A 13,023-nucleotide genomic window follows, 5' to 3' on the forward strand; every position below is an offset into this window, starting at 1 on the left:
ACGGCACCCATCGTAACCAAGTTCCTGTAGAAACAGAAGCATTTCCCCTCCCCCAAGTTATCAGTTCCATTGGTCCCACCCATTGGCCGGAAACCAAGTCTTTGACCAAAACTGGGGGCTTCTGTATTCATCTTATGTCTGTGGCTTGCTGACGTTCAAAATTATTATGACCTGTTTCATCACAATTCAAAAAATTAAGGACATATAACGCTTCGTGTAGTCATTCTTGTGGGGTGAGCAGTGTCTCCCCCTTTTTTTTGTTTTTGTAGCATGTCTTTCAGGCTGCGGTGTGACTGCTCAACAATGGCTTGGCCGGTTGGGGAGCGGGGTATGCCTGTTACATGAGAGATGCCCCATGTATTGAGGAGTTGACGTACACGGCCTGAGCAATAGGCTGGGCTGTTGTCCGTTTTGATGGTTGTTAGCACCCCCAAGACCGCAAAGCAGGCAAGCCAATGGCGAGTCACATCCCTAGCCTTTTCACCAGTGTGGGCGGTGGCCCACAAAAATCGAGAATGGGTGTCGACTGTGACATGTACATATTTAAGATGACCAAATTCTAAAATATCGTAACGTCTGTTTGCCATAATTCATTAGCTCTCAAAACTCTAGGGTTCGCCCCTTCCTTTGAAGGCATTCGGGCGAACTACTGACAGTCTGAACAAGACAAAATAATGTCCCTGGCCTGCTGGATGGGTAGCTGAAACTGCCTCTTCAGCGAGCAGGCGTTTTGATGAAAGAAGGAGTGAGACAGTCTGGCTTGTTCTAGAAGGCTGGGTACCACTGCTGGCATGGCTGCAGCATCAGCGCGTTGATTTCCCTCAGCGATGGGTCCGGCCAGGTCTGTGTGTGAGCGTACATGTAAAACATAAAAGTCATGCTTTCTGTGATTAATAAGAGTCCAAAGAGCATAAAGTTCTGCACAGAGCAATGGATTGGAGACCTCACGGAGAAAGGAGGCCTCTAACCTTTGCACAAGGCCTGCGGCATAACAGGAATCAGTAACAACATTTACAGGTTCATTGGCACAAAGTTCAAAAGCCATACGGACGGCCACCATCTCCAGTACCTGTACCGACCCTCGTTCCTGTGTACGTACGGTTGTTCTCCATTGTTGCGTGACAGGGTCCTGCCACATGATAGCAGCCCTTTTAAATCTGCCCGAAGCATCGGTGAAGACAGTTAAACCAGGAACCGGGACAGGGCGACAGCAACTAGGGGTAGGCTGCCAGCCTCTGCCCATAACCTGTGCCGAGGATAATGAATGGAAAGCTGCCCAGTGAAATCAGCAAGGGCGATTTGAAAACCCCAATCTTCTGAAATTAACCAGTTCAAGTTGTCTGTAGTGGCTGGGATATAAATAACTTCAGGGTCACAGGCATTCATGGTTTGCAGTCTCTCCCTGCCCTTAATGATAAGCTTAGAATACATTTCTGTAAGAGTCCATAAGGTTTTTGGTGGAATATGTTACAGAAAAATCCATTCCAAAATGTGCAAGGGATCTGTGCTTTTTGTGTCCCATCGAAATAATACTGCAAAAGGCTGGAAGCTGTTGGCAATCAGAGCTAAATAAAAAGGCAATGAGAAGTCACGTCGCCAACCCTGGCGGTCCTCCAGAGCGCGGGCACATAACTGTAGTGCCTTTCTCGCTTCAGGTGTCAAAGTTCGGGTGGAGGTTAGGGAGGTGTCCCCTTTGAGCTTTTCAAAAAGGGGGTGTAGCAGTTCCGTGGAAAGTCCTAGCACTGGTCAGAGCCAATTAATGGCTCCTAATATTTTTTGTAGGTCATTAAGCATGACAATATCGTTTAATTGCAGTTGGACCGGCTGCAATTACAACAAGAAGTGAAGGAAGAGAATTAGAGCCATTATCTCTGAGGGTCATAGTCAAAAGGTTGTAGCATTACTTTGAATTTGAGGTCGGTGGGTGGATCGAGCACCAGGATCTGCTCGTGCTCAGCCCGAGCCCCAGCAGCCGGCATCTTGCTCGCTCGCTACCGCGGGGGGGGGAGGAGCGGGAGGGGGAGGCGGGGAGGCCGGGCAGCTGCTCGGTGCTGGTGCTGGCGCTGAGGGGCGGCCACCGTGTCGCGCCCCCCCCCCACCCCAGCGCGGTGCTGCCCCACAACGGGAACATCCTCTTTTTTTTTTTTTTCTTTTTTGTTCCCCCTTGCTCGTACATCTGAGCCGCCAGTGCAGCAGCAAGGGATTCGGTGCTGTGGTGTTTAGAGCCTGCATTTTGACAAGCCCGCACCATCTCTGCAATAGTGCAAGTTGCTCGGTTCTTAATCGCCTGCAAGGCTCTCGCACAGTCAGCATTCGCATTCTCAAAAGCAAGCTGCCTCAGCAACAGTGCCCGAGCCTCCTCATTCTCAATCTGCCGCTCAGTTGCTGCATATAACCAATCAACAAACGCAGGGTACGGTTCTGTAGGTCCCAGTAATACTTTTGCAAATGACAAACTTGAATCGGCGTTTGCACCTGTCAGTCCACGCAAGGCTTGTAAAACGAACTTTGCAATCCTCTCATATGTTTCTCTATTGTATTCCGTCTGGGTTGCTGGATCCGCATGCAGCCCCTCTCCAGCCAATTGGTTATAGCCTACTCCTTGTCCGTTATTCAAGTTATCAACCGCCTGTACGGGACATTTGTCTCGAAAGTCCGAAAGCCACACAGCATACTGAGTGTTAGTCAAATCCATTTTCATTAACGCTTTCCAGTCACAGGGAGTCATCACATACGTAGTAGAAAGCACTTCTAGGAATGTGATAGTATGAGTAGATTGAACTCCGCTTTCTTTTACCAATTTCTGCAGTTCCTGCCACTTATTCAAAAACACCAGCAAAGAGGTGGGCCCCAAAATCAGTTCGGCAAGGGCGCGGATGTCGCTCGGCACCAAGTTTTGATATTTCACCAGGGCTCTCAGCTGCGCTTGCACTTGGTGGTTGTTTATCCCGTACTGCATTACCGACTGTTGCAGCTTTGTTACACTTGCCAATCCAGAGGCTCCCACCTCGTCTGTCCCTGACCCGTGGTCACGACCGGGGCTACTATAGGGAAAAACTGCATGTCCCCAACCAGCTCAGCATTCTGAATGATCCCGCGCCGCCTTTTTGCCATGTCAAAGTCAGGGTCCCTAGGTGGCAGGGCTTTCTCCAGTGCTCTCGGTAAACAGTCCAAAATCGTTCGATACTCCTTTTGTGTTAAAGGGTTTTTTTTTCCAGGCTTGCAGATGCTGCTCCGCCTGCTCAAGGGACCACGTCCCTTTGAGTACGTTGGTAATCACCCAGTCTCTGGGGGCGATCTCTTGGTTCTCCTGGGATCTGCCGGCAGGACCCCCGGAGAACCGTTCCTCAACCGCTTTCAGGCCGTCCACAATGGCCTGATGCGCCTTCTTATACGCCTCCCCCACATGCGCCTTTTTCGACCCCCTATCCAGCCTCCTCATTTCCTCCAACAGTTCCTCCATTTTTTTTGAATATTCAGTCAGATCAACGCTTTCCTCCTCAGGTAATGGCACAGCGGCCGGATCCACTTCCATGGGGGGAGCGGACGGCTCAGGGGGGGCAGCAAAGGCGTCAGCAACGTCCCCTTTCTTGTACGGTGGCAAGTCCTCATATCCTGTGCCAGTCCCCCAAGCCTCCCGCTCTAGCTTAGAGAGAGGTGCCGCACACGGCAGGGAGGGCTCATCTGTCACCGAGGGCCCCCCCGCGGATGGTGTATCAAAGACGGGCACCGCGCACTCCGCTCCTTCCTTCTCACTCCCCAGCGAAAGTGCCGCCGCAGAGGGCTCCGCCTGCAGCGCCCTCCGTATGGCAGCAGTCGCCTGTGCCTCCCCGTGCAGCTGTTCGATCATGAGCCGCACGTCTCGGTATGTTTTGGCCAGACGCCTGGCCTCTTTTTCTCCGTTCTGGATGGATTCCCACAGTTCCTTCCCAACCTTCTTCCAGGTTTCCGCGCTAAAGACCTGGCTGGACTCCCGTAACAAACTGCGCCGCCTTCCCCACAACAGCAAGTCCACCAGCGCCTGGCGCTCCACCTGGCGCTCTGTTTGTGCTGCCACTTGTAATAATTTTTCTAACGTGGCCTTTTCTACCGCTGATACAACGTTTCCCATACCGCCCGCCGCCTCACAAGGGCGCCTGACTCACCGGTCAGAAGAGTTGCGTAGCTACAACTTTTCTTTTCCCGTCTTTTTTCAGACGGCCAGGCTCGTTTTCCCCGGGCACGAGCCTCCCGGGCGGTATCCACTCCCGTTACTCGAACTCTTAGCAAAGCCAGTTTCTCCTCTGCAGTATCACGTTGGGGTCGCCAGATGTTGCAGTCCGCAGGAGTGATGGGAACAAATCATACGCATTCACAGAATGCAGGTTCAATTCCATCTTTATTCAGCAATTTGCCCATTTTATAAGTACAGGTATTCGGCGCTCTGGCCCTTGATTTGTGGTTCATACAGATTATGTCACAGGTAGCCAATCATGGCACCAATCAAGCACGCAGCGGTCATGCCTTGTACCTTGCTGCTTGTTTAGCAAAGCTGTCTAGCCCTTAACCTTGGTTCCCACTGGCTTCTGCTAGCTTATCTGTACTTTCTCAGGATGTATCATTCCCAGCTGCACCAGTGTCCTTGGCAAAACTACTTTAAAGCACGTAGCAGCGGCTACAGCCTGAGGCCTAAGGCTTCAGCAAATTTAGCTACTAATGCTAAGCAAGTTGTGCTAAGCAACTAATCCTAAACAGTGTAGTTCCAACAATCTATATTTCATATCGATTGTTGTTCTGAAGTACCGCAAGGGCCCCAACAACTGCCTGTTTAGACTTTGGGTGTTTTGTTTTCATTGTGGTGTCCTACGTGCAGATCTTCAGTGTTGTGCTGAGGATCCCCTCTGAGCAGGGACGACACAAAGTCTTTTCCATGTGCCTGCCTCACCTGGCCGTGGTCTCCCTGTTTGTCAGGACTGGCATGTTTGCCTACCTGAAGCCCCCTTCCCTCTCCTCCCCAGCTCTGGATCTGGTGGTCACTGTTCTGTACGCAGTGGTGCCTCCAGCAGTGAACCCCCTCATCTACAGCATGAGGAACAAGGAGCTCAAAGATGCCCTGAGGAAAGTGATTTCATGGACATTTTTCAGCAGTGGTAAAATTGACTTTGCTCTCCACAAATGACTCCCGCTGTGTCCCGTACCAGGACTGAGTGTTGTTTGTTCTCTTTATTTTCATTATTACTATTATTACTGTTGTTATTGTCATTTGTTACCATGTTGCTACAGAATTGCCTGGATACATTCCACTTTTACTGGGACTGCTCATTCTCACCAAGTGCCCATATAAAATTGTGTCCAACACTGGGTCAGAGCTGACTCCCTCACAGTATCTCTGTAATAAAGTAGGTTCTTCCTGGTGCAGTGCTTGAAGGCTGGACTATTCCTCCAAAGCTCCTGGCGTGAGGTCCTGTCCCCAGAACATGTCCTTGAGACAATTGCTCCCACACCCTGCATACTGGTCCTTACCCCAAATGTCACCCCCAAACAAGTCCCAGCCGGAGGACTGGGCATCCAGCTGTGAGCCCTGGAAGGATGAGCCCTCTCCTGGGTCCTCTGCAAGGCTGGCAGGGAGCATGCAGAGGAGGTCCTGGGACTATCTACTGGGCCTGTAGACCGTTCTCCTTCCATGCGGGGCCTCATACAGGGTCTGTCAGAACAAAGATCCAGCCCAGCTTGTTGTTGCGTGAACAGAGAGGAGAAGCTGCCCCAGGAAACTCCTCCCAGACCCAGCTCCTCATACCAGCCATTTCCAGCACTGGCCATTCCCCATGGTGCTGGTGAGGGGTGATCTTGGAATGTGACCAGCTCTGTCTGCCTGCTGGGCTCAGCAGCTGGGTGGGGGCAATGTCCAGCCCTGCCTGGCCTCTCTGCAGGCCCAGACCCCAGCAGACCCCAGAGCATGGCCCTCTGCTAAACCCAGGGGCACAGGGACCCTGCTGGGCAGGGGCTGGGCACTGGTGGGAGGCTGCCAGGGAGGAGGGCATTTGGGAGACGGGGCACCAACGACTGTCATGGTGACCATGCTAGGGGAGTGTTTCCCCACTCCTGAATGCCTCCTGCCCTGTGTGGTGCCTGTACAATGGGGTTGTGAGGCCACGTGCAGGGCAGCAGGGCTGGGCCAGCGCAGGGATGGGGTGCAGATGTGAGCCACGACACTCCAGAAGCTCACAACGGCTGTGGAGGGGACTCACTGCTGCTAGCGGGGCTGGGGGTCTCACGGGGGCTGCAGCCACCGGCATCAGCTGCCAGGCCTCCCAGACCCAGGACAGAGGGTTGGTGCCCTGCACTGCAGCTCACAGTGCCCCTCTCCTGTGTCACAGTCCTCTCTCAGGAGCACCGCCAGGTGCGTCACTCCCAGCCCAAGTATGGAGAGGAGCTGCTGGAGGTCTTCTCTTCTCACGCCTGCTGAATCCAGCTCTGCCCTGGTGTTGGCCCACAGACTCTGCCCTTTGCCATGTTATGTTATATACGCTCTCCTCTGAGACCATGTAGGGACCTTGAGCATACAGCTCTGCTTGGAGCTGGCCACCACAGCTTGCCTGAGTGGTCCAGGAGATCCCAGCAAGGCTGTGCTTGGAGGTGAGGCTGTGATTGTCCTCGGTCAAAGTAGTTGGGATGGTGTGGCTGGGGGCCAAGGGGAGGAAAGGACAAGACACAACAAGGAGAAGATGCAGCAAAGCAAATTTCAAATGAGTTTAAGGAAAAAATAAAGAAATAAGCATGGTAGCACTGGGGCAGGGGCCAGGAGATTCTAAAAAACTATCCAGGAGAAAGCACTTACCAACCTGATCTGACTGTAAAGTTAGCCCTGCCCAGAGCTGATCGTGGTCCTGCAGATCTCTGGTGGTCCCTTCCAAGCCAAATCCTCTAGGAGGAAGGGGCTGGAAAGTGGAGTCCTGGGCAGGGGACACTGCTGTGGGCTTGAGGCCTTGCTGGCATTTGTACTGCCTGGTCAAGCCTGACCTCAGAGTTACACAGTGAGTGAGTTCATCCTCCAAAGGAGTCTCTGCTCCATGGGCAAGAGGAGTCAAACCAGTGCTGGGAGACTGCAGAAGAGTTCTCAGGAACACACCAGGCATTCAGGCCCTTCGACTGCTGAGGTGTCCCCAGACCAGTGCTTTGCCTCCTGGGTCTGAAGGGCTGAGAAATCTTTAGAGCCAGAGGAGACTGGAGTCCCACCCCCTGGGCTCCTGTGTTACAGGGCATCAGCAGGGCTGTACCGGCTGCAGGGAGGGAATCACTGCCCAGGGCATGAGCAGATCCCCCTCTGCCCTCCCCTCTCTCTTCACTCCCCGGAACAGAAATCATGTTTCCCATGTTGGCCCTTCCTGCTGGGCTGTATTCCCAGCCAGAGGGGACACAGGCTTCACCCTGGGGAAATGCAGCAGAGCCCAGTCTCATCTAGAGGAGCAGGGTCCCACCACACCTGCTGGGTGGCCAGGGCTGCAGGCTGCAGACCCCACTCTGTTCCCCGCACACCTCCTGCCTGGAGCAGAGTGTGCCCAGCAAGAAGGCAGGCATGCCTGGGGGGGTCTGGTGCCATTGGGGTGGTGGCCTTTGGACCAGCCTCTCTCTGTAAGGGACTCACAAACTTCTCCGCCTCCATGTTAGTGGCAAAGTTACTGACCCAGCTTGTTCCCTCTGGAGAGCTGAGGATTTAATTCTCAGGAGAAGGGGAGAAAGGAAAGCCGTTTGTCCATAGGACTTATACTATGCTGTCAATCCTCTACTGCCTTCTCCTGCTGTATCACCCCAGAAGTCCTTTGGAAGGGGCATTTTTTTGGTTTCTGACCCTCCATCTGACCCTGCTGTGAGCAGCAGGTTGCACTACAGGCCTCCCATGGTCCCTTCAGCCTGAATTATCCTAAAAGTCTATGATCTCAGGCCCCATTTCAAGCACAGGGCAAATGTCTCTGGGACAGGAGTCACTTGCACTTTCTGGACCATCTAAAAGAAGGCAGGTGAACATCTCCTCCTCCTTCCTTGTTGACTGTAAGCGCAGCCTGGGAGGCACTGCCTCGGGCATAGCTACATTACCCTGGAAGTTCTTTGCATCCACCTTTAACCACATACAAGTCCATTGCCTGGATCCTCTCAGTGGTGAGGGGATAAATGCAGGCTTTTCTGCAGGGTGAGTTCTCCACCTCTGTAGTTGCACCTCTAGGGAGATGGTGCCATCCTGCCCTTTCTTTCCTACATGAAGCTCAGGCTGGATGGGGATGTGAATGTGGAGGTTGTCTGTCACTGCAGTGACCTTGTGATGGTGGAGAGGTAAGTGTAATAAGAGAATCACCACCCTGGACTGCAGCAGAGAGGATTTCATCTTGTTCAGAATCTGCTTGTCAGGATTCCACAGGTGACTGTGCTGGAGGGCAGAGGAGCCATGCAGGCCTCTTGGATCATCAGGGACAATGTCCTTAAAGCACAGGAACAGTCTAGTCTGCAGGAAAGTCCATCAGGGCCTGGCCTGGGGCTGTCGTGGATGAGCAGGGACTTTGAGATTTAGGACTTGAAAAGGCAGAAAGAAGTGGACAGAGGGCTGGAATGGCAATGGTCTGCCCAGGAAGAAGACACAGCCATTGCATGTGGTGGAAGGGACGGAGTTAGGCAAGCCAAAGCTCAGCGGGAGCTGGAGGTGGAGCTAGCAAGAGATGGGGAGGGCAACCAGAAGGGCTTCTGTAAGTACATGGGAAGCACAAGGCATGCAGCCAAGGAAAGTGTTGTCTCCCTGCTCAGTGGGGCAGGGGACGTAGTGACAAAGACAGGGGAAAGGCTGAGGAGCTCATTGCCTCTTTTACCTTGTCTTTTACTGGTATTGCCTACTGCCAGGCCTCCCTGGCCTCCGAGTCCTTTGGCAGCATCTGTGTTAGCAAAGCCTCACCCACGGCAGAAGAAGATGCAGCTGGGGAGGACTTTTGTCAACTGGGCACACACAAGCCCATGGGACCATCATGGGCAGCAGAGCTTGTGTCAAAATGGCAGCAGCTCACTGGGCCAGTGGTTTTCTCAATGCTGTGATGCGCACTGCTAACACATTTTCAATACCACTCTGCAAAGGCAATGTTGTGGAGCAGTTCTTCTGTGAAATTCCCCAGATCCTCAAGCTCTCCTGCTCAGAATCCTACCTCAGGGAAGTTGGGCTTGCTGTGGTTATTTCCTGTTTAATGTTTGGGCGTTACATTTCTCATTGTGCTGTCCTATGTGCAGGTCTTCAGTGCTGTGCTGAGGATCCCCTCTGAGCAGGGCCAGCACAAAGCCTTTTCTATGTGCCTGCCTCACCTGGATGTAGTCTCCTTGCTTGTCACCACCGTCATGTTTGCCTACCTGAAGCCCCCCTCCCTCTCCTCCCCAGCTCTGGATCTGGTGGTGGCTATTCTGTATGCAGTGGTGCCTCCAGCAGTGAACCCTCTCATCTACAGCATGAGGAACAAGGAGCTCCAGGAGGCAGTGAGGAAGCTGTTTCAGCTGGTACTTGTTCAGCAGCAATGAGCTGCCCATCTCTCCTCACAAGCAATTCGCAGTTTATCTCCAGCAGCTCCCGTGCATTGCACATTCTGTCTGTGACAGTCATGTTTGTACACAAGTGTTTGAATTCATCCCACTTCTCCAGAGGCACAAAGCCCTTCCGTCTGACCCAGAGGCCTTCTGTAAAGCTGCTGATCACTGTGTCAGAGCTGGCCTCCCAAGTAGCATCACTGTAATAAAAGGGGATCTCCTTAGTACTGTGCCTGAAGGTTGGGCTCTTCTTCCCAAGCTGGAGCCAAGAATGTGCTCAGGGAATTGCCGCGAAAAAAGGCCCTGTTGCTGTGCCTGCATTTTCCATGGGCTAAGGGGCATCAGCTCTTTTGGGTGATGTGTGAGGGAAAGAGGGCTGCATTCAGCTGTCAGTTGTGGGTGCCCAGTGCCCCTGGAGAGGGTGAGTGGTCAAGAGGCCTGTGCCAGGGACTGTCCCACCTATTAGAGGGCTGGTGATGGATGCCCATCCTTCTGGAAGGGACTGTGTGACACCAGAATTTCACAGGGATCTCCAGGGACAGCACATTCCTGGGATGGGCAGTGAGTTGGGTCTCACAAAACCACGTGGAGTGACCCAAAGGTAAAGGGCCAAACTGAGGAATGCACCAAATCAGGGCTCTGCAGTCTCAGGAGAGGCAGTGGGCTGGGTCTATGACACCCCTGAGCCATTGGAAATGCCCTGTGATTGCTCCAAGCATCCTCCACAGCCACAGACTCTGGGGAGGGCGTTGTCAGGTGCCGTGATGCTGGTCCAGCTGGGCCTGCCCTGACCAGCATGGCCAGTGCAGAGTCACCCCAAAGCCCGTTCACCATGCAGAGCAGCACTGCCAGCCTGGGACCCTATGGAGAGCACAGAGGAGGGTTGCAGGAATGGCCATCGAGGCCAGCATGGACACACTGACCTGAGGAAAGGCCCTCTGGGGAGCCTCCAGAGAAGAGCAAAGGAGCAATTGTGTGCTTGTGGGGAGGAATAAATGAAAACCTGTTGCTGTGTGTGTCAGCTCAGGGCAGGCTGCTCTGTCACTGGAGCTGCCTGAGGATCCCCGGGGCCAGGACTCTTGTGCTGTGCTGGGCAGATGGGCTGCCCAGAGGGGCTGCAGGCAGCCAGGGTTAAGGATCTGCTGGTCATGAGAGCAGTGGAGACATGGAGTGAGTGGCCTCCATTTCCTTGTGCCATTGCTGGCCCCCAGCCCACCCGGGGGCTGATGGGGAGGCTGACACCCCTCTCTGCCCCCCAGGACCTGCTGTGCCCTTCAGAGGGGCTGGGGCTGTGGTGTGAGTGCCCAGAGCTCTGCAGTCCCCTGCGATGGGCACTGCTGTGGGGCCACCCCCAGTGTGGGCTGCTCTGCTGGGTGGGCTGGGGAGAGGGCAGGGGAGGTGGGGGGAGCTGGGGAGAGGCTGGGCTGGACTGGAAAGGACCCAGGAGAGGAAAAATGCCAGCAGGCAGCTACTGTGTGTGAACGGCAGTGTGGGAGCACATGGCCATGTGCTTGCAGGGCAAATGCAAGTCTCCTGGGAAAGGCACCAGGACATGGTGGGCGCAGGATAGAAGAGCCCAGGTTGTTCCCTGTGTTGCATGGACACACTGCGGAAGCTGCCCCAGGGCCATCATCCCACACCAGCCCCTCACATCACCCCTTTCCAGCACTGGCTGCTCACCCCAGCTGTGGGGTGCTCCATGGCCAGCTCCATCCTCCTGCAGGTCTCCGTATCCAGACACAGGAGAAAAGGCCAGCCTTGCACGGCCTCTCTTCTGCACCAGACCCTGGCACATCCCACAGCACGGCTGTCTGCTAACAGCCCCGTAACTGGGAGGCCTCAGGCAGAGCTTCCCCTGGAAAGCTGAGGCAAAAAAGACATTTAATACCCCAGCCCTTTTCATGTCCAAGGTCTCTGGTGCCAGCTCCAGCTGAGCTCTGGCTTTCCTCACTCCATGCCTGTGTGCACAAACAAGGTCTCAACGCTCCCCCTGTGCAACCCAGCTCCCTTCCACCCTTGTGCACTTCCCCCCCAGCACCCTGAGCACTGGTGCTGCTGCCAGGGCAGAGGTGGAGGATCCCCCAGAGCAGCTCCTCAGGGAGCTCCCCAGGGAAAAGCTGTGCCCAGCCCCAGCCCCAGCCCCAGCCCCAGCATGGCAGAGGGGAGCTGCCCTCTCCCCACACACCTGGTGGTGTCAGCCCCACCTCAGCCTGCTCCTGAATGGCTCCAGCGCAGCCCTCGAGGGAGCTGGAGCTGCCTCTCCTCACTGTGCATCGTAAAATCTGACCCAAGTGGCTGCCCTCACTTTTCCATCCACCTAAGACTCTGCAGGCAGTGTTAGCTGAGCAGGGGTCCAAAGCTGAAGCTCTCCTTTCACCTTTACATTGGCTGTCAGGCAAGCGTTGCTGTGGATATATGGTCATCTTTTGCACCTAAAACCCTCTCTGGGTGCTGCTTGGGTCCCAGCATCCCTTTCTAAGGCTTTCTTCACTGTAGTGGGGAGGCAGGTCCAAGGTAGAGAAGGTAGTCAGGTCAGCAGGATGGGGACAGGTACAGGTCCGGATGTGGGAGGTGCAGGGCCAGGCACAGGCATGTCCGCATCATAACTCAGGCAAGGCTCCAGCCTGTGATTCTTCCCTGAGGGTGCAGGAATCACTCTCCAGTGTTCCATCCTTGCACCTCCTGGGTCCCCACTGCCTTTCCTGAGACTGCAGAGCCCTCATTTCCCCATGCATAACTACATTTAGTGCTCTACCTTCTGGTTACTCCACCGTGGACCGTCCCTCACTTTGTCAGGCTCCACTCACTGCCCACACCCACCACACACTGTCCCTGGAGATCCCCGAGCTCTCCTGGGGGCTCAGATTCCCCTCCAGAAGGATGGACATCTCTCATCAGCACTGTCACCTGTGGGACAGCCTCAGGCAGGAAATTCAGAGACCATTCACCAGCTTCACTGGCATTGGTCACCAACAAATGAACCCTGCATCCAGCCCTCAGTCCCTAACACATCACATGTAGACTCTGAGCTTGTCCCCTGCATCCCATGGAGGTCACAAGCAGAGCAGCAGGCCCTTCTATGGTGCAATGTCTTTGGGCGTATTTTTGACTCCATCTTCTGAAGAAAGGCCAGACTTGGAAAGGCCTTGAAAAGAGAAAGTCCTGCTGCTGTTGGTGGACATGTCTCCAAGAAAGCTGCACTGACCACTCAAAGGCTGCAGCAAGGAAATCCCTGCTGTGGCAGTGGGGGAATGGTCCTGAGGAGCAGAGGGTCTGTTCCCACAGTCTTTGTCCAGAATCTCCTCCCCTCCACTCCCATTCCACTTTGAATGTTAGAGCTCTGTAGAGGGAAGGGACCTGCCACAGTGACCGCCAGCTGCCACCCTCGCAGAACAGCAGTGTGAGATCACACCCTGACCGTGGCCAGGGGAGCTGAGCTCTCCTAATGGACATAGGACCCATAGTCTCACCCCGCCTGTACTCATCTGAGCC

This window comes from Apteryx mantelli, unplaced genomic scaffold (assembly GCF_036417845.1).
Source record: "Apteryx mantelli isolate bAptMan1 unplaced genomic scaffold, bAptMan1.hap1 HAP1_SCAFFOLD_259, whole genome shotgun sequence".
Taxonomy (NCBI): Eukaryota; Metazoa; Chordata; class Aves; order Apterygiformes; family Apterygidae; genus Apteryx; species Apteryx mantelli.